This window comes from Canis lupus, chromosome 7 (assembly GCF_011100685.1).
Source record: "Canis lupus familiaris isolate Mischka breed German Shepherd chromosome 7, alternate assembly UU_Cfam_GSD_1.0, whole genome shotgun sequence".
Classification (NCBI taxonomy): Eukaryota; Metazoa; Chordata; class Mammalia; order Carnivora; family Canidae; genus Canis; species Canis lupus.
In genome coordinates this window covers 37,228,835-37,256,511 of record NC_049228.1, presented here as the reverse complement: position 1 = coordinate 37,256,511, position 27,677 = coordinate 37,228,835, and the positions used below count along the sequence as shown (strand labels likewise).

The 27,677-nt window shown below is 38.8% G+C and overlaps 1 protein-coding gene across 4 annotated transcripts in view; it reads right to left on the bottom strand.

The window, feature by feature from the left end:
• Positions 1-27,677, bottom strand: part of CNST (consortin, connexin sorting protein) — a 122,416-nt gene that overhangs the window by 93,830 nt on the left and 909 nt on the right. The window contains exon 2 of one of the 4 annotated variants that reach the window (XM_038542777.1): positions 15,705-15,842. The exons of the other annotated variants lie outside the window; for them this stretch is intronic. The gene's annotated coding sequence lies outside the window, so the exon portion shown is untranslated. The remainder of the gene's footprint in view (positions 1-15,704; positions 15,843-27,677) is intronic. 4 annotated transcript variants of the gene reach the window in all.

Below are 27,677 nucleotides of genomic sequence, written 5' to 3'. Positions count from 1 at the left end.
AAAAAGGATTCTTTTATTTTTTACATATTTTACTTTAGATCAATTAGTAACAAAATCTAATTCATCACCTCCAACATTAGTAATGCATTTGGAAGTATATTTTCTATCTTTCCCTAAAGTATACAGGAATGAACTATCTTTTTTTTTTTAAGATTTTATTTATTTATTCATGAGAGACACAGAGAGAGGGGGAGAGGCAGAGACACAGGTAGAGGGAGAAGCAGGCCTCATGCAGGGAGCCTGATGTGGGACTCGATCCCAGGTCTCCAGGATCATGCCCTGGACTGAAGGCAGCACTAAACCGCTAAGCCACCAGGGCTGCCCTGAACTATCTTTTCCAAGAATACTCAATTTATTAATTGGCACGGTATCCTGGAATAAATTATTTCTCAAGTACATACACTGAACATAGCTAAAGCTTAATAACTCTAATTTTAAAGAATTTTATCTTCCCACACAACTCCTTTGTCAGTATATTCCACTCAGAAAATTCTATTTCCAGAAAAAAAATTCAGAAAAGTATTAACACAGTCTCACTATATAAAATTTTCCTTGAATTATTTCCGTATATATGTAAAAAAAAATCTTCACAGGGTCTGGCAGAAATCTGGCAAAAGAAGTGGAGTTTTAAAAAAGTATCCTGCACGTTCTGTGGGGGAAGTATCATTAGGAAAAAAGGTACAGACACGCAGGATGTATCAGGCAAACAGGTGGTACGGGGGAGGGGGCGCTTTGTACCCTCTGGTTCTACAGCTTGATGCCGCCTTCCTCACTGTCAAGGCATTTACAGCTGCAATGGGGTATATCTGAGCAACCACATACTTGACAAGGACCCAGGATGGGGCTCTGAGAAATTGTGATGGGGAATACAATACAGAGATACAGATGGAAGATCCAGCCAATGTGGCTGTTTCCGTATCTGTGGGCGGAATTGTTTGAGGAAGGAAAGCATATAATTACAAGGACCAAATCGGACAGAAATAGCACCTGGAGGCAAAGTACTCACTGAAGGAAACATCAAGGGGTGTAAATGGATGTTTTTTAATGCTATGAGGAAACCTTCAGAAAGACACCCATGTTCTCAAAATTGAATCCATGTATATGATGCGCTCAGTTTTTAGAGAACAGTAATTCAACTAGGAATGGTTAAAAAAAAAAAAAAAGGGACTAAAAAAACATTGGTCCTTTTGGTATGAAGTCAATCAAATATTTAAAGGTCTATTATGGGGGATCCCTGGGTGGCTCAGCGGTTTGACGCCTGCCTTCGGCCCAGGGTGTGATCCTGGAGTCCTGGGATCGAGTCCCACATCGGGCTTCCTGCATGGAGCCTGCTTCTCCTCTGGCTGTTCTCTGCCTCTCTCTCTCTCTCTCTCTCTCTCTCTCTCTCTCTCTCTCTTTGTGTCTCTCATGAATAAATAAATAAAATCTTAAAAAAAAAGAAGGTCTATTACGTGCAAAGTACTGCAACAGTTAAAAGAAGCCATTTAGAGAGATATTTTTCTGAAAATTGGGCATTGGGGCCTCCTGAATTAGTCTTTGCAAGTAAGAGAACAACTTTATCACGGTTCTTACCTTTCTGTCCTTTAGACTAAGGTATGCAAAAAAAAAAAAATGTTGGTAAATGGCAAAGTCTTGTCCTCCTGATGGTGATAAAATGTTCAGAGATTAATTTTAGTCTACTCAAAAACAGATTTCAGTATGTTTTAAAAATATTTATTAGAAAGAGAGAGAGCGCGCGTGCACCCACATGCCTCGGGGCATGGAGTGAGGGGCAGAGGGAAGAGAAAGAGTCCCAAGCAAATTCATTCTGAGTCCAGAGCCTCACGGGGGCCATCCCACGACCCCAAGACCATGACCAGAGTGGAAGTCAAGAGCTGGAAGCTGGGCAGCCCAGGTAGCTCAGTGGTTTGGTGCCACCTTCAGCCCAGGGCGTGATCCTGGAGACCCGGGATTGAGTCCCACGTCGGGCTCCCTGCATGGAGCCTGCTTCTCCCTCTACCTGTGTCTCTGCCTTTCTCTCTGTGTGTCTCTCATAAATAATAAACAAAATCTTAAAAAAAAAAAAAAAAGAGCTGGAAGCTTAACTACCTGTGCCACCCAGGTGCCTACAGATTTCAACACTTTTATGCATTCCTTTCTTTTCTAATGAATATACTTTAAATGCTACAAAAGCCTTACTATTTACATGTCAAGAATAAAATACACATTTAGGCCTCAAAAGAAGATGGCTGACTTTTTTTGTTGTTGTTGTTAAGATTTTATTTATTTATTTGAGAGAGAAAGAGAGCATGAGTGGGGAGACAGGCAGAAGGAGAAACAGACTGCATGCCCAGTGTGGAACATGACCTGAGCTGAAACTGAGTCAAACGAGTAAGCCACTCAGGTGCCCCTAAACTTATTTTTTTTTAATGCAAGGAAAGCATCAGTAAAACAGGCAACCGCTAATGTTAAATCTTAACAAAAAAAATTAGTTTTAAAATTTACAGTTTACTACTGTACTGAATTTATTGTACTGTAGTTTATTTTCAAGAATATAATTCCTTATCATTCCTAAGTGGCAGAATTTCTACTTCAAGATATGAAGTGAAGCCTGGAGGCAGAATAGAGCATGAAGTGATGTTCTGATTCTGGAGTCCTTCCCTCCTCCATTTGAAAACAGGCTCCTGTATTTATTAGCTGTGTAACTGTACTCCAATTACTTCTGCTCTAGGAGCCTTTATTTCTTTGTTGTCAGAATGAAATGAAGTGACGTACGGGACCCTTCTAAGGTCATCCATAAAGGTAAGTGAAGACAGCTCTGGAAAATAGTCCCCGGGTGTCCCCGAGACAGTCATAAAATCCTGAGCTCCAATTAAAAAGCCAACTGCCCCACTGGAGTTATTTCTTGCCATGTATTCTACGTGGCAATCTTTTACTCTGCTTAGGACTCTGTGATTACTGAATCTCAGTGTTTGATTTATCAATGTTGGCAAACCATTAGTATATCCTTAAAGATGGTCCCTCCCCAACTGACATCACTGTCTCCATCTACAACTCCCATTAGATGTCCATGAGATGTCCTTACTATGTCATCTATATCACTCAACCTCTCTTTTATAACTTCTCTTAATATTTTTGTACTGTAACCAAGCCAGGAGCTTGAATTCATAATCAAAATTTACAACATCCACTCACTCAGGGGTGCCTGAGTGGCTCAGTCAGTTGACTGACAGATTCTTGATCTCAGCTCAGGTCATTATCTCAGGGTTCTGGGATCAAGCCCCGACTTGGGGTCCCTGCTCAGTGCAGAGTCTGCTTCTCCCTCTTCCCCTGTCTCTCCCCTGCTCTCTCAATAAATCTTTTAATAAAATTCACAATATCCAACTAAGTACTTTTTTCTTTGGCTGTGTACAATTTGCTACTTAATTTGTCCATTCAGCTTATTTCTGTGACTATCTTATAGTTCTAGAAGTCACATATGGTAACATCTAAGATGCCTTTGATTTTTTTATATGATCTTTTCCCATGTTTTTTTATCCCACATTTTAGAAGTCAGAACATGCTGTTTTAAATTCTTGGGAGTCTAAATGTATTTTGTTGTTTTTGTGGACTCTTATTCATGGTGGATTATCTTGTAATTTTGAGATTCTGTAATTCTGAGCCTCTGCAGTGAGGGGCTTCCCAGGTGGGAGTTTTGTGCAGGCTGATTTAGGATCACTCCTTCCAGATAGCTTTTGCCAGGTATCCCAGGTTGTGTTAGCAACCAGGTCAGTTTTTATATTAATTCTCAGCTGAGGCAGTTTGGCGCCTGCCTTTGGCCCAGGGCGTGATCCTGGGGTCTCGGGATCGAGTCCCACGTCAGGCTCCCTGCATAGGGCCTGCTTCTCCCTCTGCCTGTGTCTCTGCCTCTCTCTCTCTCTCTGTCTCTCATGAATAAATAAAATCTTGAAAAAAAAATTCTCAGCTGAGGAAAGCATTCATGTGAACCCCAAATCTCGGGGTTAATAGAGCTATAGTTACAACATCTCGGGGAAGCCCCTCTCTTCAACATAATGTCAAGGCAGAAACAGAAAAAAAAAATCCCTTTTCTATTAGGCGGATTACCGCCCACATCCCCCCCCCCCCCCCCCAATCCATCAAGGGTCCTGGCTATATGTGGAGCTCCTAGCACGAATACCCTATTTGGGTTCCTTGGCTCAGTCTTGACAGCCTCCTTTTCTGTCCTCACGTGACAGTTAAAATTCAAGCCCACTGAGGGGGCACCTGGATGGCTCAGTTGGCTAAGCATTAAACTCCATTTCAGCTAGGCCTTGGTCTCAGTGTTGTGAGTTCAAGCCCTGTACTGGGCTCCATGCTAGGGGTAGAGCCTACTCAAAAAAAAAAAAAAAAAAAAAAAAAAAGGAAAGAAATTCAAGCTCATCGGATAGCTGCCCCCACTCTGTTCTCCTAAAAGAGCTCTTGATAATATGCCATATTCACAGAACAGTTAATGTACTGTGCTAACAGTTTACATCTTATTTCATTTCATTCTCATAGAAACCTTACTATTTTTCTCATGTTATAGATGAGGATAGAGAGACATAAGTAACTGGCTCTAGTTTGTATAGAAAGTAAGTAGCAGAACTAAGATTTGAACCCAGAGCTATGTGAATGTGGAGTGTGCCCTGTTAAGTACCATGCACTGTCACTTTTTAGAACTTCCAACAATGGGGGCACCTGGATGGCTTGGTGGTTGAGCATCTGCCTTTGGCTCAAGTCGTTATCCCAGGGTCCTGGGATGGAGTTCCACATCACACTCTCCACAGGGAGCCTGCTTTTTCCTCTGCTTCTGTCTTTCGTGAATGAATGAATGAATGAATGAATGAATAAATAAATAAATAAATAAATAAATAAAATCTTTTAAAAACCAGAACTTCTGACGAGTGCCCAGGCTAGTGCTAAATGCAGAACCATCAGTGAAGGATTGTCTGCTGAATGAACACATTCTCCTACAGTGTACAAGTCTGTTTTGGGAAACTCTGAGAATAATCGAGTATTTGGCAGATTACAAAGAGCAGAGATAATGCTGAATGGCACTTTAATCACACTTCATACTTTAATTGCAATATTAAAATACCTATCTTGTTGACTGCTTTTGAAAATAAATTTTTTAGTGATAGCAAGACACATGACATTGTGTTCAGTAATTGTTACAATTGTCACCATCATCAACAGGACAGAACCCCTCTCTGAGAAGAACATGTAAGCTAGTGGAGAGCACTCATATAGAACCTGGCAGGCAGTAAGGCATGATTAATGAATATTTATTTAATAGAAGAAGTAAAGAGGAAAGATGAAAAGCTAATTGAAGATCTGAAAAGTCAAAGGATGATAAATGTGCCCTTTTTGGTAACACCAAATCACTCCAAAAATCGAGGGGGTAACACTATTAAAACAGACGTTATAGAGCAGAATAAAAAAATTCAAAATTCCAAAAAATCTTTAGGTTCAAATACATATCATAGAATGTTTGTTTGTTGTCAGGAATAAGCATCATCACAGATTATGAGAATAAAAACACTGTGCTCACTCTTGCCATGTGTACATGACCTCATATCCTCATGACATCTCTGTCAAGGAGCCCTTATTAGCACCTCCAGTTTACTAGGAAGCAAACCCAGGCACTGATAGGTTATGTAACTCATCAGAGGCCAAATAGTGTTGGAATTGGGGCTCAATAGTCTGCGTCGCCTCCGATGGCCACACAGACAGTGGATTTGGAGCAGGTACTGAAAAGGAGGCCTTAGGACAAGTTAAGAGAAGGATGAAAGGAAATTGTGAGAGTCTTTACTATCTGGCCTTAGAAAAAGTCCAGTTGCAGTGTGAGATACTAGGTAATATAAGTTCTACATGACATTTCCAAAGGCTTATTTTTTTTAAAGCATTCTTAATCTTTTTTTTTTTAATTTTTTATTTATTTATGATAGTCAGAGAGAGAGAGGCAGAGACACAGGCAGAGGGAGAAGCAGGCTCCATGCACCGGGAGCCCGATGTGGGACTCGATCCCAGGTCTCCGGGATCGCGCCCTGGGCCAAAGGCAGGCGCCAAACCACTGCGCCACCCAGGGATCCCTAAAGGCTTATTTTTTAAAATGAAATAAGCACTATAGTTTTTAAAAAGTATCTAGTTGATATGGTCTTGCTTATTTATTGCTTCACGATTTTCCACGAATTATTTCATGCATGTAGATTATTCCCTAAGCGGCATTCAAGTGTCTGAAGCAAGAAAACGTGTTACTTCTTGTGCCATCACAGTGCCAGAGGCACACAACAGATATTTATAAATACTTGCTCAACTGAACTGACATACAAGTGTCTGTCTTTCACTACCTCTTACCTAAGGAAACAAATTTAGGAAAAATGGCCACATCCTTTAAGATGATGTTTAAAATCTATTTAACAACAAAAACCCCACAAATATTATCTGGTAGGAAACAGAGGAGAAGCTCAACAAAGAATATTTTTGTCTCTGAAAGACGAAATATGATAAGAACAAGTCAGCAAATTCCAAAAAAGAGGCATAAATTAGTAAAAAACAAAAAGGCAACAAAATTAAATGGGCCTACTGTACTTTCTGACCTAGAAAGTTTTGAGTCTGTAGTTATAAATCCTTGCTGCTCATGCTATGAAAATTAAAGAAAGGTTAAACATTCAAAGAAAATACAGAAGAACTGTTTTCTTTCCAAAGATAGAAATGAGACAGATGGAATAAGACCAACGTCAACTTTATTTTAAACTAGCTTGTTCATTTTTTTTTTCTTCAATTACAATTTTACTAGAAAGATTCACCTTCTCACATTCTTGACTGGCTTTCTCCATGAAAGAGAAAACATAAAAGATCATTCCATGCCCTTTTAAAAGGCAAATATGAAAAAAAAAATCTTTGAAACAAATGGAATAAGACTGGTTCCAAGAAGAATCATGACTGGACTTATTGAAATTAAGACATTATTTTGTTAATAGGACTGTCTTGAAGTTTTAAAGGTAAAAGACTATAAAATAATAGAGTAACCTCAGAGGTCCAAGTCAGAATGGAGATATGTTTTGAGCATAATGGGTATAAAATATTGGATGGAATACAGGCTATCACCCAGACTTGAGTTTCAGAATAACCTGATCGCACAGTTCAATTTAAAAATGACCCAGAGGGCCCGCCTCCTGCCCGCAGGTGGGTGGGCGGGGGGGGGGGAGGAGAAAAAGAAAAAATTACCCAGAGGAGGGGTAAGATGGCGGAAGAATAGGGGTCCTCAACTCACCTGATCCTCACCAACTTACCTAGATAACTTTCAAAACACCCTGAACACCAATGAATTCGACCTGAGATTTAAAGAGAGAACAGCCAGAACACTGCAGAGAGAACAGTTTTCACTTCTAGCAAGTTCTTCTTAAAAATTTAAGTTTCTTCGTTTTTGACTTTCATATTTCTACTTACATGTCTTAGATATATTTTTCACTTCTGGATTCCCTTCAACATATTCAATTTAATTTTGGGACATAAACGAGATATGGGTTTTTGTTTTGTATTTTTTATTTATTCTCTGTCTCGTTTTGTTCTACAATGGTGGAAGTTAATACTTTCTAAAACATGACCAGCATGCACCCAGAACCAAGTGGAATACTGTGCTGGTTCCTTCTGTGAGATTATATTCTCTCTTCATTCCCATTCTGCCCCCCTCTTTTATCTTGTTATGTTTTGGTGGTCAATGTTGGGGCTTTCTACAAGAATTGCTAAAAGATCCCAAATTAAAAAAAAAAAAAAAAAAAAAAAAGATCCCAAATTTATATGAATTTGGGATTGAGTATCTTCTAATATACAGAACTTAATACACTCAGAACCAAGAGGATCACCCTCTAGGACCTCTCAGGTAGACTACATTCTCCCTCTACAACTTCTTCACCACCACCATCTCCCAATCCCCCCCACCCCTTTTTTTTTTCTCTTTACTTTTGTTTGTCTCTCCTCTTTTTTCTTATTTTTCTTCTTCTTTAGGATTTTTGGCCTTTTATTTTTTACTACTTGTTTTAAAATTTGTTTTTCACGTTAGTGGTCCTCTTGTTTTATTCAGTTCTGATCTTTGTTTTCATTTTCTGGTCTTTGACCTCATCAGAATCATCTAGGGTGAAATTTACTTAGGTTGCAGTTGATATTTTTGACTCAGCCCATTCATAAAGCCACTCTGCACTGAGCAAAATGACTAGAAGGAAGAATTCACCACAAAAGAAAGGATGAGAAATGGTACTCTCTGCCACAGAGTTACAGAATATGGATTACAATTCAAAGTCTGAAAGCCAATTCAGTGCAATCAAAAAGTGCAATTAAAAAGCTACTGGTGGGGATCCCTGGGTGGCGCAGCGGTTTAGCGCCTGCCTTTGGCCCAGGGCGCGATCCTGGAGACCCGGGATCGAATCCCACATCGGGCTCCCGGTGCATGGAGCCTGCTTCTCCCTCTGCCTGTGTCTCTGCCCCTCTCTTTCTCTCTCTCTGTGACTATCATAAATAAAAATTAAAAAAAAAAAAAATAAAAAGCTACTGGTGGCTCTGGTAAAAAGCATAAAGGACTCTAGAGACTTCATTACTGCAGAATTGAGATCTAATCAGGTTGAAATTAAAAATCAATTAAATGAGGCACAATCCAAAGTGGATGTCTAATGGCTAGAGTTAATGAGGTGGAAGAGTGAGCAACATAAAAGAGAAGTTGATGGTAAGGAAGAAAACTGAGGAAAAAAGAGAAAAACAATTAAGAGACCATGAAGAAAGGCTAAGGGAAATAAAGGAGAGCCTGAGAAGGAAGAATCTACGTATAATTGGGGTTCCAGAAAATGCCGAGGGCCAGAGGGCCAGAAAGTATATTTGAACAAATTATAGCTGAGAACCTCCCTAATTTAGGGAGGGGAGCAGGAATTAGGGTCCAAGAGATAGAGAGGCTGCCCCCCCCCAAAATCAATAAAAACTATTCAACACCTCGACATTTAATAATGAAATTTGCAAATTCCAAAGATAAAGAGAAAATCCTTAAAGCAGCAAGAGACAAGAGATTCTTAACTTATATGGGAGAAATATCAGATTAACAGCAGACCTCTACAGAGACCTAGCAGGCCAGAAAGGGCTGGCATAACATATTCAGGGTACTAAATGAGAAGACCATGCAGCCAAGAATATCCAGCAAGGCTGTCATTCAGAATAAAAGGGGAGATAAAGACCTTCCAAGATAGACAAAAACTGAAAGAATATGTGATCACCAAACAAGCTCTGCAAGAAATATTAAGGGGGACCCTGTAAAAGAAAGAGGAAGCCCAAAGAAATAATCCACAAAAAAAAGGACTGAATAGGTATTACGATGACACTAAATTCATATCTTTTGATAATTACTCTGAACATGAATGGGCTAAATGATCCCATCAAAAGATGCAGGGTGTCGGACTGGATAAGAAAGCAAGACCCATCTATTCGCTGTCTACAAGAGACTCATTTTAGACCCAAGGACACCTTCAGCCTGAAAATGAAGGGGTGGAGAACCATTTACCATTCAAATGATCCTCAAAAAGAAGCTGGGATAGCAATCCTCATATCAGATAAATTAAGGTTTATCCCAAAGACTGTAGTAAGAGATGAAGAGGGACACTATATCGTACTTAAAGGGTCTATATGCCAATAAATTAGGCAATCTAGAAGAAGTGGATCCATTTCTGGAAAACCACAAATTACCAAAATTGGAACAGGAAGAAATAGAAAACCTGAACAGGCCAACAACCAGTGAGGAAATTGAAGCAGTAATCAAAAACCACTCAAGACACAAAAGTCCAGGGCCAGATGGCTTTCCAGGGGAATTCTATCAAATGTTTAAAGAAGAAATAATACCTATTCTACTAAAGCTGTTCTGAAGGATAGAAAGGGACAGAATACTTCCAAACTTGTTTTATGAGGCCAGTATCATCTTGATTCTAAAACCAGACAAAGCCCCCACCAAAAAGGAAAATTATAGACCAGTATCCCTGATGACCACGGATGCAAAAATTCTCAACAAGATACTAGCCAATAGGATACAACAGTACATTAAGAAGATTTTCACCAACACCAAGTGGGATTTATCCCCAGGATGCAAGGCTGGTTCAGCACTCGTAAAACAATCAACAATGTGATAGATCACATCAACAAGAGAAAAAACAAGAACCATACGATCCTCTCAATAGATGCAGAGAAAGCATTTGACAAAATACAGCATCCATTTCTGGTCAAAACTCTTCAGAGTATAGGGATAGAGGGAACATTCCTCAGTATCTTAAAAGCCACCTATGAAAAGGCCACAGCAAATATCATTTTCAATGCGGAAAAACTGAGAGCCTTTCCCCTAAGATCAGGAATACGACAGGGATGTCCACTCTCACCACTGTTATCCAATATAGTACTAGAAGTCCTAGCCTCAGCAATAAGACAACTAAAAGAAATAAAAGGCATTCAAATTGCCAAAGAAGAAGTCAAACTCTCCCTCTTCGCAGATGACATGATACTGTACATAGAAAGCCCAAAAGACTCCACCCCAAGATTGCTAGAATTCATATAGCAATTTGGCAATGTGTCTGGATACAAAATCAATGCCCAGAAATCAGTGGCATTTCTATACACTAACAATGAGATTGAAGAAAAAGAAATTAAGGAGTCCCATTTACAATTGCACCCCAAACCATAAGATACCTAGGAATAAACCTCATCAAAGAGGTGAAGGATCTATACCCTAAAAACTACAGAACACTTCTGAAAGAAACTGAGGAAGACACAAAGAGATGGAAAAATATTCCACGCTCATGGATTGGAAGAACTAATATTGTGAAAATGTCTATGCTACCCAGGGCAATGTACATGTTTAAAGCAATCCCTATCCAAATACCAGGGACTTTCTTCAGAGAGTTGGAACAAATAACCTTAAGATTTGTGTGGAATCAGAAAAGACCCTGAATAGCCAGGGGAATACTGAAAAAGAAAACCAAAGCTGAGGGCATCACAATGCCAGATTTCAAGTTGTACTACAAAGCTGTGATCATCAAGACAGTGTGGTAGTGGCACAAACACAGACACACAGATCAATGGAACAGAAAAAAGAACCCAGAAGTGGGCCCTCAACTCTATGGTCGACTAATATTCGAGAAAGCAGGGAAGACTATCCACTGGAAAAAGTATAGTCTCTTCAAAAAATGGTGCTGGGAAAATTGGACAGCCACATGCAGAAGAATGAAACTAGACCATTTCCTTACATTATGCACAAAGATAAAGTCAGATGGAAGAAAGATCTAAATGTGAGACAAGAATCAATCAAAATCCTAGAGAAGAACACAGGTAACAATCTTTTTGAACTCGGCTGCAGCAACTTCTTGCAAGATACATCTATGAAGGCAAGGGGAACAAAAGCAAAAATGAACTACTGGGACTTCATCAACATAAAAGGCTTCTGCACAGCAAAAGAAACAGTCAACAAAACTAAAAGACAACCTACAGAATGGGAGAAGATATTTGCAAATGACATATCAGATAAAGGGCTAGTATCCAAGATCTATAAGAACTTCTTAAACTCAACACCCAAGAAACAAACAATCCAATCATGAAATACAAGAAACAAACAATCCAATCATGAAATAGACAAAAGACATGAACATAAATTTCACCTAAGACATACACATGGCCAAAAAACACATGAGAAAATGCTCCGCATCACTTGCCATCAGGGAAATACAAATCAAAAACCACAATGAGATACCACCTCACACCAGTGAGAACGGTGAAAATTAACAAGACAGGAAATAGCAAATGTTGGAGAGGATGTGGAGAAAGGGGAACCCTCTTGCACTGTTGGTGGGAATGTGAACTGGTACGGCCACTCTGGAAAACTGTGTGGACGTTCCTCAAAGAGTTAAAAATAGAGCTACCCATCTAAAAAGAAAAAAAAAAAAATAGAGCTCCCTATGATCCAGCAATTGCACTACTGGGTATTTACCCCAAAGGTACAGATGCAGTAAAACGTTAGGACACCTGTACCCAATGTTTATAGCAGCAATGTCCACAATAGCCAAACTGTGGAAGGAGCCTCGATGTCCATCGACAGATAAATGGATGAAAAAAATGTGGTGTATACACACACACACACACACACACACACACACAATGGAATATTACTCAGCCATCAGAAAGGATGAATACCCACCATTTGCTTCGACGTGGATGGACCTGGAGGGTATCATACTGAGTGAAGTAAGTCAATCGTAGAAGGACAATCATTATATGGTCACTCATATAGGGAATATAAGAAATAATAAAAGGGATTATCGGGGAAAGGAAGGAAAATAAGTGGGAAAAATTAGAGAGGGTGACAAAACATGAGTGACTCCTAACTCTGGGAAACGAACAAGAGGTAGTGGAAGGGGAGGTGGGCAGGGGGATGTGATGACTGGGTGACAGGCACTGAGAAGGGCACTTGACAGGATGAGCACTGGGTGTCACACTGTATGATGGCAAATCAAACTTCAGTAAAAAAATATTTAGGGCAGCCCCGGTGGCGCAGCGGTTTAGCGCTGCCTTCAGCCCAGGGCGTGATCCTGGAGACCCGGGATTGAGTCCCACATCAGGCTCCCTGCCTGGAGCCTGCTTCTCCCTCTGCCGGTGTCTTTGCCTCTTTCTCTCTCCGTGTCTCTCATGAATAAATAAATAAAATCTAAAAAAAAAAATTTAAATAATAAATAAATAAAAATGACGCAGAGGAGGGTCAGAGGGTCTGCAAAGTGAATTAGCATAAGGAAGTAAAAGTAAGAGAGGAGGAAATAACGCGGTAGGAGATAACAAAGTCATAAGAACAGTAGAGCAGGATTTGCTTGTGCTGCTTATACTTTTATTTCATATGAATTACCAATCTTGAAAATGTTTTAAATACAAAAACATCTGCACCTTAATGTTTCCTTAGTACGTGTTTTTTCCTTACTGAAAGGAAGATGTCCACTTTAGTGACCTTCAGGAAAAGCAGTAACTTGGTCATATCCCATCAAAAAAGAGAGGGCAGGATATTTTCTAAAAAGGTAAAAAACCAAAATCAATATTTTCAACTTTTAAAATAAAAATGTTACTTTACTTGTCCCATGTTAGAACAAGACTTCCAAATGTTTCCACTCTGGCACTTGTTTAAATTCTGAAGGCCACATTTTCACAGCTTCCTAAATGCAAACTTAATGTCTTTTACGAACATAGTTTACTGAGTGTCTAACGAAGTACATACCACCAGGCTCTGTGCAGTGTATGGAGGGGTACAAGGGGGAAGGGGAACAGGAATAAAAAAGAGTTAAGAAAACCACAGGCCCAAAATGGTTTCACTTCAGTCAGGTCGCCACACTGGGGCTTAATAACCTAACTTAACTACAGTTCCAACCTTCCCTAGAAATGTAGTCTTAACTGGTCAGTCAGGAATTTTCCAGTCAATGCTAAGAAGGCAATCTATCCACAAAGGAAGATGGCATGATCCACTAATAAGACCCCTCTGTCCCCCTCAAAAAGGTGATCTCAAACTGAAATCTTTTTTTTTTCTGTTCATGACTTCCTTGTACTGCTTTTTAAAACCTTTCTCTTGGGGCGCCTGGGTGGCTCAGTCAGTTGATCCTCTGCCTTTGGCTCAGATCATGATCTCAGGGTCCTAGGATCAAGCCCCACATTGGGATTCCTGCTCAGCAGGGAGTCTGCTTCTCCCTCTCCCTGCTGCTCTGCCTGCTATGTGTCTTTGTGCTCTAATACATAAATAAAATATTTTTTAAAAAATGTTCCCCCTGTCTGTAGCCCTTTGGAGCTCCCTTCTACTTGCCAGCCGCCTAATTCACAAGTTGTTTTATAAAGCCGATTAAATTTACAAATGTAATAGGTTGAATTTTTTTTTAATCAAAGAATTAAGCGGTGTAATCTGTGTCCAAGACTGTTCATTCTATTTGAGGAGACAAAGCACATGTACAAGAAAACAACAGTAAAAGACAAGCTATTAGTAGTAACTATTGAGAATAAGGGAAAAGAAGGACGTGATAAAGCATAGCAGAAATAACACCAGACTGCAAGTAGTGAAATCTGCATTATAATACAAATCCTGTTCATAACTTTTTTGAAAAGCTCAGGCAATACATCTGTCTGAACCTTAATTTCCTCAGCAATAAAAACATGGGCTTTTTCAATTGTAACTATTTATGCCACTACTTCATAAATATGGCATTCTTGAATGCCTTTAGTAAAAAAAAAAAAAAAAAAAAAAAGTGATAGTCCTTAAGCACCAACATATTATTTTTACTTATAATACCAAAGATGTAAAGACAAAAAACACCAATAAAATTAAAATAGCATCAATTTAACATTTTGCTGGCTGCTCTGTAAAAATTAGATTTCTGATCATAACTTGAATATGATTATCAATTGTGATAACTCTGAATAAGCTTTTATTTTCTTGTAGCTTATCAAAATGAATATTCTAATAAATTAACATTTTCCATTTTTGCACTTCTCTATTTTATACATCTTCTATGATGAACATGCATTTTTTTCCAATTAAGTTTTAAAAAAATCATAGCTTTATTAAGATATAATTCACATCCCATACAATTTACACATTTATAACATATAATTCAACAGTTTTTGGTATATTCACAAAGTTGTGCAACTCTGTCACAATAGATTTTAGAATATTTCATCATCACTCCCCACATACCTATGAATTATCACTTTAAATCCTCTCAGCTCCCTCTCCCCCAACCCCAGGCAACCAGTAAACCACGAATCCACTTTCTGTCTCTCCCTATTCTAAATATTTCATTTAAGTGGAATCATACCATATGTGGTCTTTTGGGACTGGCTTCTTTTGTTTAGCATAATGTTTTCAAGATATATCCATGTGGTAACATATTATCAACACTTCATTTATTGCCAAAAATATTCCATTGTATCAACATACTACATTTTATCCATTCATCAGCTAATGGACATTTGAGTTGTTTCTACTTTTTGTCTATTGTGACTAATGCCTAAAAAATCATTCCTATGCAGGCTTTTTTTTTTTTTTTTTTTTGAACAACTGCCTTCAATTCTTTTCAGTATATCTAGCAGTGGAATTCCTGGGTCATATGCCAATGTGATGCTTAAGTTATTGAGAAACCACATTTTTTACAGTTGCCATACCATTTTCCATTTCCACCAGCAACATATAAGGGTTCCAGTATCTTCATCTCAAGGTACAAAGTGATATCTCATTGTGGTTTTGATTTGCCATTTCTCTGATGGATAATAAGCTTCCTTTCATGTGTTTACTGGTCACCTATATATCATTTTTGGAGAAATGTCTATTCAGATACTTTGCCATTTTTAAATTAGATTATTTGTCTTTTCATGGAGTTTTAAGTTGCATTATTTTTATACTCAGAAAGCACTTCAGGAGTGCCTGGCTGGCTCAGCGTGCAACTCTTGATCTTTGGGCTTTAAGTTTGAGCCATATGTTGGGTATAGAGATCACTTAAAAACAAAATCTTAAAAAAGAAAAAGAAAAAAAAATTAAAGAGCCTTGAACACATGCTAATTTTTCTGTTTTCTTCTAAATCATTAGGAATGTGATAGGGTTAATATAAAAATTGAGAGTTGTGTTAATAAAGAAATCTTCCCCATTCCTCATATACTCCTTTACTCACCTCTGGGGAGGTAGACTGATTTATCTGTTTGGTAAACTTGGTAATAACTAAGTTTGGCTGGCTCAGCCACCTTTTTTCTTCCTCAAGTGAGCCTGCCTGCAGAGAACACACTCTGCTCTGTTTTAGCTGGGCAGGTACCTGGACAGGAAAAGATATGGAAGAGATTAAGCATGGATCAAAATATTATATAGGTGGTGGGCAGCCCCGGTAGCTCAGTGGTTCAGTGCTGCCTTCAGTCCAGAGCATGATCCTGGAGACCCGGGATCTAGTCCCACATCGGGCTCCCTGCATGGAGCCTGCTTCTCCCTCTGCCTGTGTCTCTGTCTTTCTCTCTCTCTGTGTCTCTCATGAATAAATAAATAAAATCTTTAATATATATATTATATAGGTGGACAGTAAGGACAGGTGGGATGGGCCAGGCACTTCAATACAGGTACAAAGACCAGGAGTTTTGAGAGGAAACTGACAGTCTGGCTGGATGGGGAAAGCATGAGAAGTACCTGGAGACCTACTGAACTCATTATTGCTCCTATTTCAGCTCAAATCCCAAGCCTTATTACCAGTCCCTCAGCAACCCATCTCTCTAACTTTATTCCCTACTAGTCTTCTACGAAATTTCTTCCCTGACTACAATGGGCAACTTATTTACCTCTAAAATTAACAAGGATTTTTAAAAATGAGAGCTATCATATGGGTAAAGGTTCAGTGAAATACACATTGACACAGGCTGCTCAATTTGCAGGTAAATTGGCACAACTTATCAGAAAACAACTTCATGGTATGTAGCAAGAATATTGAAACAGGGATCCCTGGGTGGCGCAGCGGTTTAGTGCCTGCCTTTGGCCCAGGGCGCGATCCTGGAGACCCGGGATCGAATCCCACGTTGGGCTCCCGGTGCATGGAGCCTGCTTCTCCCTCTGCCTGTGTCTCTGCCTCTCTCTCTCTCTCTCTCTGTGTGACTATCATAAATAAATAAAAATTAAAAAAAAAAGAATATTGAAACAGTTAAGATCTAGTAGTTTTATTTCTGAAGATCGATGATAAGAAATAATACCAACAAAAAAAGAAGAAAAGAAAGGGGGGGATCCTCTATGCACAAAGATGATCATGGAGGCATTCTTTTAAAGGTTTATTTTGTTCCAGGAACTGCTCTGCATATTCTGTACACATTACTTAAGTTAACCTTGTAAGTCCCATGAAGTGTTATTTCCCCCACTTACATATGCGAAAACTAAAGGGTAAGGCGGTTCAAGAGTCTTCGCCAGGTTTCTGTGGCAGTGAGTGAAAAACTAGAAACAATCTCAATTTTCAATAACAGAGGAGCAACTAAGTAAATTAGCTTATACCTCAAGTGTTACAAAGCCCATAATACGTACATTATGAATCTGTACTAAAATCACAGAAAGTAAAATCTGAAACAAATCATAAATAGGATCTCAACTCTGTTTACATATACTGCAAAGAGACTGAAAGTAAATATACAAAAATGTTAACAGTTCCTTCTCTTGATGAATGGGAATGATCAATGGGAGTAAAAGTGATTTTTTTTTGCACTTTTCTGTATTTTGTATATTTAAAGATTATATTTTTATAATAAAAAAATTTTTAAGTTGAATCATGGGGTGCCTGGGTGGCTCAGCTAATTAAGCATCTGACTCTTGGTTTCAGCTCAGGTCGTGATCTCATGACTGTGAGACTGAGCCCCTTGTTGAGCTCCATGCTCAGCACAGAGTCAGCCTGAGATTCTCTCCTTCTCCTTCTGCCCCTCCCCCTGCTTGCAAGCACATGTGTTCACTCTCAAATAAATAAAGCTTTATAAAAAGTTGAATTGGGGTATGAGGGTGGCTCAGTCGGTTAAGTGTCCAACTCTTGTTTTTCAGCTCAGGTCATGATCTCAGGGTCCCGGAATTGAGCCCCATGTTGGGCTCCAAGCTCAGTGGGAATCTGCTAGAGAACCTCTCTCTCCCTCTGCCCCTCCGCCTGGGCTCTCTCTTGTGTGCGCAAGTGCACTCTCTCTAAAATAAGTAAATAAAATCTTAAAAAAGAAAGTTGAATCAAGAACACATATTTTTAAAAAATCACTAATAATGCTACTGTTAAGTACTAATCTTGTTCACTTCTTTAAAAAGAAAATAATACAAGTAAATACAAAGTTATCACAAAAGTTTAGCAAATTTAAAACAAAACACACCATTCAAGTGCTTTCTGTAGGCTACACATCATGGAAGGTAGTCACTTTGACAAGCATTATCTCATGTAATACATGGTGGGTCTTCCTTTTGAGATGTGTGTTTATGCACCATTTCAGAAGACAGCTATTACTTTATTTGTTCTATTTTAGAACCATCAAAGAGTTGCCTGATATTTTTGTCAATAACCTAGAGAAACAGGAGTTCCTAAAAAGCCATTTTTTAAGGGCACAAAGTATACACCATAACCGAGGAACTTCACAGATCTTAGAAATGAACTCATCTCAATTGTTACAGAATCTGTCCCTGTATGTTTACCAAACTCTAAGTCAAAAAGGTAGCATTTGAAATTCCAGTAAAATTAAAAGAATAAAATTCTACGCAATATTTACTGAATTAATTATAAATTATACTGACAATTGTTTTTCATGTATTTTTCTTTTCCTGTCTAAAAAAAATTAAAACAAATCTGCATAAAGCTCTTTATGACAATAAGAGATAAAATTATGTATATATATATTTGTGATGTGCATTTTTCATTAAATTTTTTTTTTTTTTCATTAAATGTTTTGGTGAAAACGCTGATTCTACTGCATTTCCCACAGTACTTAGCATAATACTGATCACCTATGGGCTCAAACATTAGCCATTAAACTGATAGGACCTGATGCTAGGTTTGGATTCATTCACAAGCCACCATATTTCAAAATTATTCACCAAAATGTGTATAAATGTTGTTAAAGTGTACATACCCATATACACTGTAATGTGTAGGTTCATATGGAATATCAGTAAAATTAAATAATGAACTCAACTAGGATGAAGTACATGATCCATACAACATCAAACACAATTCTAACGATATTTTTAAATCACAAAACCTAAGCCAGGAATTCTGTAACTTAGTTTCTATTCTTCTTTTGAACAATAAAAACTCATTAATTCTGTCATTTCCAAAGTTATTAGGAAATTTCAAAATGAGTTTAGGCCAATATATTTGCTCTTAATTAAAGTTCTCATAGTCTCACAAAGCCCTTTCAATCCATCCTGCATACCAGAAGCAGAGTTCTCTTTTGAAAACAAGTACCTTTGTGTTTTACAATAAAAACAGTGACCTGATACACTTGTGGAATGAATATTTCTTCGTATCTCAAAGATCTATGGTGACATCTCACTTCTGACCAGTATAGCCAGTATCTCCCCTGTCATGTTGTTACCGGCACCAAAACAATCTCTGCATCTCACATAAGCCCCAGCACCCCCAGCAGACAACTACCAAGGTCTCATTATCTGGTTCTTACTTCCTACCCCATCCGGCTGTCAGTCACTTGCAGCTGCTACCCTACTGCCACTGCCCAGTCCAAGCATACCAAGAACTCCAGACTCCTGGATTTTTGTCTGGCCTAATAGACATATATTGATTTATAGCTATAGCATACTGAAAGTTAACAGGCAGGTAGAGAGAAAGGTGTAAAAGAGAATATGCTTTCTTTTAGTTATTCAAGAGAATGTATTTTTTAATAGATTTTATTTATTTATTCATGAGAGACCCAGAGAGAGAGAGACAGAGAAGCAGAGACATAGGCAGGGGGAAAAGCAGGCTCCATGCAGGGAGACTGACATGGGACTCGATCCCGGGTCTCCAGGATCACGCCCTGGGCTGAAGGCGGCGCTAAACCGCTGGCCCACCCGGGCTGCCCAAGAGAAAGTATTTTGATGGTGTTTTGAGAAAAGAAAAAAATCCAAGAGCAAGGTAGTTTGCTTTAGGTTACAAATTCTAAAAGGATAAACTAATAGAAAAAAAAAATTGTCCCAGAGAAATACCTTACAGTGTTTTAGAAGATTGTTGGTAGAATATGATTTTCCCCAAAGATGTTTTATTTCAGTGGCAAATATTCCCTGAGGAAACATAAACAATAAGAGATACACACTCTAGTACAGCCTATGTTTGTGTACTCAAAGTATACTTGTACTCAGTTTTTTCAGGACATATCCATTGGACATTTGAAGTAGGCTGAGAGATAAATGGATTTGGACTCTCAATTAGAGCTTCTGTTCAACTTTAATTATAGAGAAAATACTAATTTTTGAATGAGCATTTCATCCTCAAGTTAAAATTTATCTACCTTTTTTCACTTTGGAGCATTATTACTTTTGTAATAGAGAAGGAAGGAAAGAAGAAGGCGTAAGGTTTGTATTCCTCCTCCACTTCTAGGTTATAGTAAACCATGACCTGTTCTGACTTTTGAACTTTCCATATAAAACTGAAGAATAGAAAGAAACCAAAAGGTGAAGTAAGGCAGAGTAAGCTTTGGGACATCCCCGATATCTTTCAAATACTCTGAAAAGCTACAACAGAATGGAAACTTTCCAGCAGAGGCTATAAAAAATACAAAGGACTACATAAGTACATGGAAGCTTTAGTTATAAGACAGACATTCTTAGAATGTCTGTTTCCTCAGCCTCAGTTAAGTGTTCTGAAGCCGACTTTTTGCTTGTTGTTGTTGTTTGTACACACAGGTATATACTCTTTGAAGCTGTCAAGGAAGGCAAAGGTCAAAGCCCTGTTGGGGCCCACCAGGGAAGCCCTATGTTTTCCCCAGGTATGTAGCTGAAAAAGGACAAAAAGCCTGTAGGCATCAAAATCCACAAAATTATAATTAAACAAGAGGCCATTTGATCCAGTTAAAAACTATCTCCTGAATTAAATGCTATTTTACTTTAGGTGAATGTGCAACAGATCTTTCTCTGGCTAGTGAAAATATGAGCTTTGGTGGATAGAAGACCTAGCAGATCAATTTTTAAGCTAGAGTTCAGATGTAAGACCAAGAAGACAAACCTTTTTTTCTCTCCTCAGCCACAAAATATGTATAATATGATTAACATAAGGAAGTCACATGACCTTGTCTCTAATTGTGGCTCTTTACACTGCTTACCGAATGTTGTAGGTATAATTCTAATTGGGATGGCAAAGAACTCCACAACAACTACAAAATTTTTAACTATTAGAGCAAATGGAAGCAAGTGATTACTTTGTAAAGTATCAGAAAAAAATAAAGTTGGTGATTTAATCTGGATTAAGAAGTCACAAATGAGTAGAATGCCTTTTCCAGGAAACCAAACTTTGTGATTTACTGATCAGCAGTTTTCACGAACTTCCACTCTTCATCTGAGTTGAAGTCCAGGGAGGAAATCATGATTACTTGGAATGAATCCCTTTAAGACCTGCATTAAATAAACCATTTTCATGCTCCACAAGCAGGGGAAAAACAAAAAACTGAAGGAAATAATCTTTGGTGCTTCATAAGGTACAGAAGAAATAACTCCACTAGGTTTCAGTAAAGGAAATACATTTTCACAAAAATAAGTTCTCATTGAAAAATCTTAAGCAATGTTTTTCACTTCATCCAAAACCTTTTTTTTTTTTTAGGGGATCCCTGGGTGGCTCGGCAGTTTAGCGTCTGCTTTTGGCCCAGGGCATGATCCTGGAATCCCAGGATCGAGTCCCACGTCGGGCTCCCTATGTGGAGCCTGATTCTCCCTTTGCCTGTGTGTCTGCCTTTCTCTCTCTCTCTCTCTCTGTATCTTTCGTGAATAAATAAATAAATAAATAAATAAAATCTTAAAAAAAAATAAAAATAAAAACTTTTTTTTAAAGACTTGTAAAAAAAAAAAAAAGACTTGTACTGTTTTGATACCTGAAGACAAAAATAGCAAGAGAAGTAATGCATGCATAAAATAAAAATGTGTTATGCTCTCAAATAGTCAGAAACAACAGCATTCTTAATCTTTTCATGAGGTTCACATATTTATTTAGTTAGGTAGAAGTCTTCCAGGAAAAACAGGCTAGTATTCTCATAAGAGAATTTAACAGATACGAAATTACAAAAAAACACTAATTCCTAAAATTGCCTAGGTACTGTCGTTTCAAATGTCCAAAGACCAAATGTCAATAAAGGTGACAATATTTGTTGCTTAATGCTTCAATTCAGCATTCTTCTTATGGCCAAAAGAAAAAATTAATTTTGTCAATATTTTGACAGACACATTACTATCTTTCCTTTCCACATGGCTGATGAGATTAAAAACAGGAAGTCCTACAAGATGGCAGGGAGGAGTGGTGTGATGCTACAAAGTTTCCATCTGCAAACATGTAAAGACCAGAATCTTACAACTGTGATTAAACAATTTGAGAAATCTCAAGCTATCATGATTCAGAAGTTTTATGAGACTTTTTTTTTTCAGATTGTTTGGACAAGATCTTTTTCTTTTATTGAGGTATTATTGACTAGTGATGTATTTCTTCAAAAAATATTACAAATAAATTACTTCAAAAAATAAATTACTTCAAGTGAGTGAAAAACAAAAGTATTCCCTAGTTAAAAGGAAATATAATTTCCCCCAAGGGAATGATTCCTAAATAAAGAAAAGCCTGTATTCATGTGAATCTTCAAGGCTCTACTGGAGAGAACTCTCTGCAACAGTATCGAGACACAGACATACTGAATGTAGAATTTCTCAATAAAAATATAATCTTAAATGTATTAAGATCATCTTTAAAAACTGAAGATTGCCAAACTCTCAATTACTCTTCCTAAAATTAAAAAAAAAAAATTGCTAAGACTACTTTATAGGAACAAAATACATTCTCTTTTATTCAACTAAAATGGTGTTGATGGGCAGTCATCTAGATTTAAATACAAATGAAAACACTGTATTCTCCTACTATAATGTGCACGTATGTCTCATGAAACAATCATCATCCAAACACTACCTCCTTCCTCAATTCTGTCTCTAATCCTTTAATACTCCACACACTGCCCACACTGAGCTACATCTATAATGACTAGACCTTACAGAGGGATTTTGTTTACTGACCAGGTAATTTAAGATTTCTTTAAACCATAAACGTTGGGAAGGGGGCATTTTTCTTAGATTACATTAAATATTAATTAGTCTTTCAAGTGAATTTCGATGCTAAATGTTAATATTTAATGTAGATGTAAACAATGCAGATAAAGCAGTATTTAGGGTAGTTTAAATAGGATATACAAGTCAAGGGGTGCCTGGGTGGCTCAGTCGGTTAACCATCTGACTTTTATTTTTTAAGATTTATTTATTCATGAGAGACATAGAAAGAGAGAGAGGTAGAGACATAGGCAGAGGGAGAAGCACGCTCTTCACAGAAGCCCGATGGAGGACTCGATCCTGGATTCTGGGATTATGACCTGAGCCGATGGCAGCTACCCAAACACTTAGCTACCCAGGCATCCCAAAGCATCTGACTCTTGATTTCAGCTCAGGTCATGATCTCAAGGTCTTGAGATGGAGCCCCAGATCTATCCACGGCATTTGCTTGAGATTGTCTCCCCCTCTGCCCCTGCCCCTGCGCCAGCTCTCTCTAAAGAAAAAAAAAAAAAAAAAAAAGAATATACAAGTCAAGATAGGAACAATGATGGGTCCTATTGATCCCACTGAGGTCAGCTAGCTGCAGGGTTTGTTTTCCAACAGAGTTATCCTTCAGGTTTAACAGCTCTGAATAAGATGGTTCCATGCAGTCACCACTTCTGTTGCAAACACAACTTAAACAACATATCTAGACAGCATGTCAGTAGTTTTCTATTAAAAGTGCTATCTTGGGATTCCTGGGTGGCTCAGCAGTTGAGTGTCTGCCTTTGGCTCAGGGGTCCTGGGAACAAGTCCCACATCGGGCTCCCCGTGTGCCTCTCTCTCTCTCTGTTGTGTCTCTCGTGAATAAATAAATAAAATCTTAAAAAAAAAAAAAAAAGTGCTATCTTTCCCTCTGGTCATGATCCTAGACTCCTGGAACAAAGCCCTGAGTTGGGTTCCCTGCTGAGTGAGGAGCCTGCTTTTCCCTCTGCTCGTGTTCTCTCACTTTCTCTCAAATGAATGAATGAATGAATGAATGAATAAATAAATAAATAAATAAATAAATAAAATCTTAAAAAGTGTGATGTTTCCTTTTATTTTTTTTAAGATTTTATTTACTTATTCATGAGAGACACCGGGTGGGGGTAGGGGTTCAGAGACACAGGCAGAGGGAGAAGCAGGCTCCATGCAGGGAGCCCGACGTGGAACTCGGTCCCGGGACTCCAGGATCAGGCCTTGGGTTGAAGGCAGCACTAAACCGCTGAGCCACCCAGGCTGCCCTGATGTTTCCAGCCCTGATGTTTCTTTTTATTTTTATTTTTTTAAGATTTTATTTATTTATTCATAGAGACACAGAGAGGAGAGAGAGAGACAGGCAGAGGGAGAAGCAGGCTCCACGCAGGGAGCCCAACGTGGGACTCGATACTGGGTCTCCAGGATCACACCCCGGGCTGCAGGCGGCGCCAAACCGCGTGCCACTGGGGCTGCTCTGATGTTTCCTTTTAAATTTACCTAAAGCACCAGACACGTGTTGTTTCCTAGTAATCAGACTCCCAGCATCTTAGAGCCAAAAAATACACCCCTTCTTTCTAAATTTTACTGAAAAGATTTTCTTTTTCCTTCGACCAACAACACTGTAATACAGAGGAGCACATGTACGAAACAGCCATACCTGAAACTGACTCAGAAAATAAGTCTACGACTGCAGGAACTCTCCCTGTTCACAGTAAAGTTCAATCTTCTTGTAAGTCTTCCAGCTCTCCCTCCTTAATATAGACAGGTAAAGGAGACAGAGACTCACACAGGACTGACATTGTTGACATGCAGATATAAATGACTGTAACAATGACACCCCAGGAAATGACTGAGTATTCTAATTATCTTACAGCCCTCACAAAACATGCACTTGGGCACCTGTTTATCCTCCTCAGTATGATACAGTCAACATTAAGGGGAAGAGATTTCTTGGAACTTTCTTCCTGTCACACAAACTTCTCAATCTGAACATCACAGCACTTTAGGAAAAGGATTTTTAAAATTATCCCACTGGGTTTACCCCAGACTCTCAGGGTAGGAAGACATCTTTTTTTTTTTTTTTTTTTAATTTATTTATGATAGTCATACAGAGAGAGAGGGAGAGAGAGGCAGAGACACAGGCAGAGGGAGAAGCAGGCTCCATGCACCGGGAGCCTGACGTGGGATTCGATCCCGGGTCTCCAGGATCACACCCTGGGCCAAAGGCAGGCGCCAAACCGCTGCGCCACCCAGGGATCCCCGGAAGACATCTTTAAAAGCCCACAGTAGGGGATCCCTGGGTGGCTCAGCAGTTTGGCGCCTGTCTTTGGCTCAGGGCATGATCCTGGAGTCCCGGGATCGGGTCCCGCGTCAGGCTCCTGGCATGGAGCCTGCTTATCTCTCTGCCTGTGTGTGTGTGTCTCTCTCTCTCTCTGTGTCTATCATAAATAAATAAATAAATAAATGAATGAATGAATGAATGAATGAATGATAAAAGCCCATAGTAGCTCTGTGCTGCCCACTGAGGTTCTATCCATTGGCTAGCTATGTGTAGCTTCTGAGCACTTGAAATGCGCTGGTCTGAATTCAAATGTACTCTAGGTATAAAAACCAGATTTTGTGGCTCAGGAGGTTGGGCATCTGCCTTTGGTTCAGGTCATGATCTCAGGGTCCTGTGACTGAGCTTCTCCCTCTCCCTCTGCCTCTCCCTCTCTCCTGTACTTGCTCTCTCTCAAAATGAATAAGTAAAATCTTAAACCAGATTTTGTAGATTAAGTATAAAAGATTGCAAAATATCTCATTATTAACCTACCAAACTGATTACATCTGAAATTGTATCGGTTCCATAAAATATATTATTAAAAATAATCTCAGTTGTTTCTCTCTTTTTATTTAGGAAACTTTACGTTGCTCATGTGGTTTGCATTACAGTTGGATTGTTACAGACCTACATCCCTATAGCAATGCTTAGAGACTTACAGCCTTAGTTCTGACAGCAAACAAGAGCTATCACCTGACATTTTCCAATTACAACTTCCATTTAAAAGCCAAAAGAGGGATGCCTGGGTGGCTCAGGGATTGAGCAACTGCCTTTGGCTCAGGGTGTGATCCTGGGGCCTGGGATTGTCCCATATCAGGCTCCTTGTGGAGAGCCTGCTTCTTCCTCTGCCGGTGTCTCTGCCAGCCCCCTCCCCAACTCTCATGAATAAATAAATAAAATCTTAAAAAAAAAAAAAAAAAACAAGAGGGGCTCCTGGGTGGTTCATTCACTTGGGCTCTGACTTTTGGTTTAGTCTTAGGTCATGATCTCAGGGTTGTGGGCATGTAGTCCCACGCGGGGCTCCTCACTTATCGGGAGTCTGCTTCTATTCCACTCTCTCCCTAAATAAATAGATCATTAAAAAAATAATTTAAAAAATCAAAAGAAAATGTATTTTCTGGATTCAATCCATTGAGATTATAATAACAACAACTTAAGAAGAATGTAAAAACAGAATCACTTTGCCCTGACAACATTTTAAAGACTGAGTTCAAAAAGGCAAAAATAGCACAGGATGCAGAAACTACACCTCTTAAGAAAGTAATGTGGGAAATACACAAACCAAATTTTTCTAATAAAATCTGAATGCTGATTATAAGGTAGATCTTTCAAGTGAAATTAACATTTCTTTCATTTTCAGTACCTAGGGCCTCAGAAAAGATAAAACAGGTATGATCCTGTCTTTAATATTCAAGCACCTTCAACCACAAGCAACCACCAACATTATAAAAAGGGAAATACTTGTAACCTAATTCTCTTGTCCAAAACTAAAAAGAAGAAAAACAAAAATCCCACAAAAACCCCACAACTCAAAGGCAAAATCAGAAACACCAGTTTCTTTGGGGGTGAGTAGGCAACCACAAACCTTATGAAATAAGAAAACATTATTTTAAAATAAATACCTCAATATTTTTAGAAATGTATTTTAAAAGCGAGAAATCCACAACACAGGGCCACCTGGGTGGCTCAGTGGTTGAGCATCTGCCTTCGGCTCAGGACGTGGGATCGAGTCCCATGAGTCCCATATCGGGTTCCTTGCAAGAAGCCTGCTTCTCCCTGTGCCTGGGTCTCTCATGAATAAATAAATAAAATCTTTTTTTTTAAACAGTGTTTTTTTTTTTTTTTTTAAAGATTTTATTTATTTTTTCATGAGCGACACAGAGAGAGGGAGAAACACAGGCAGAGGGAGAAGCAGGCTCCATGCAGGGAGCCTGACGTGGGACTCGATCCCGGGACTCCAGGATCGCGCCCTGGGCTGAAGGCAGACGCTCAACCGCTGAGCCACCCGGGTGTCCCAATAAATAAAATCTTAAAAAAACAAACAAACAAAAAACACATTTCTAGAGGCAAATCATTTATTTCTCTATCATAAGAAATCTTTCTTATTTATTTGATTTTAAAATATTCGCCCCCCCCCGTCGTTTAAGGAAAAAAAAAAAAAAGGAATTGTATTTCTGAATTCATGAATATATTATTAAAAGGGTAAAGCAGGAGACAGCTCTTTCAAGAATGGAAGTGAAAAGCTTTCTCAGGTGTGCGGACCGGGCCAGTCACTTCTAGAAAACTGTCAATGGGGAAACCATTAAAAAAAAAAAAAACAAAAAAGGAATTTGTGGACATTTAGACCAAGGAGTCCCCAGGGCTTCCCCAACAGTTGGCGAGATACTTTCTATGCCCAAAAAGCCATTATAAAATTTGTGGCTGTCAATTTCTTGATCCATTTTGAGGTTCACCAGCTGAGTACCCTCTTCCGATTTCCTCGGGCAGAGGACAGCATCGCTTCGAAACCCCTTGCTCTTGCATTTAAACACCCAGCTCCGTGACGCTGGAGTCAGTACG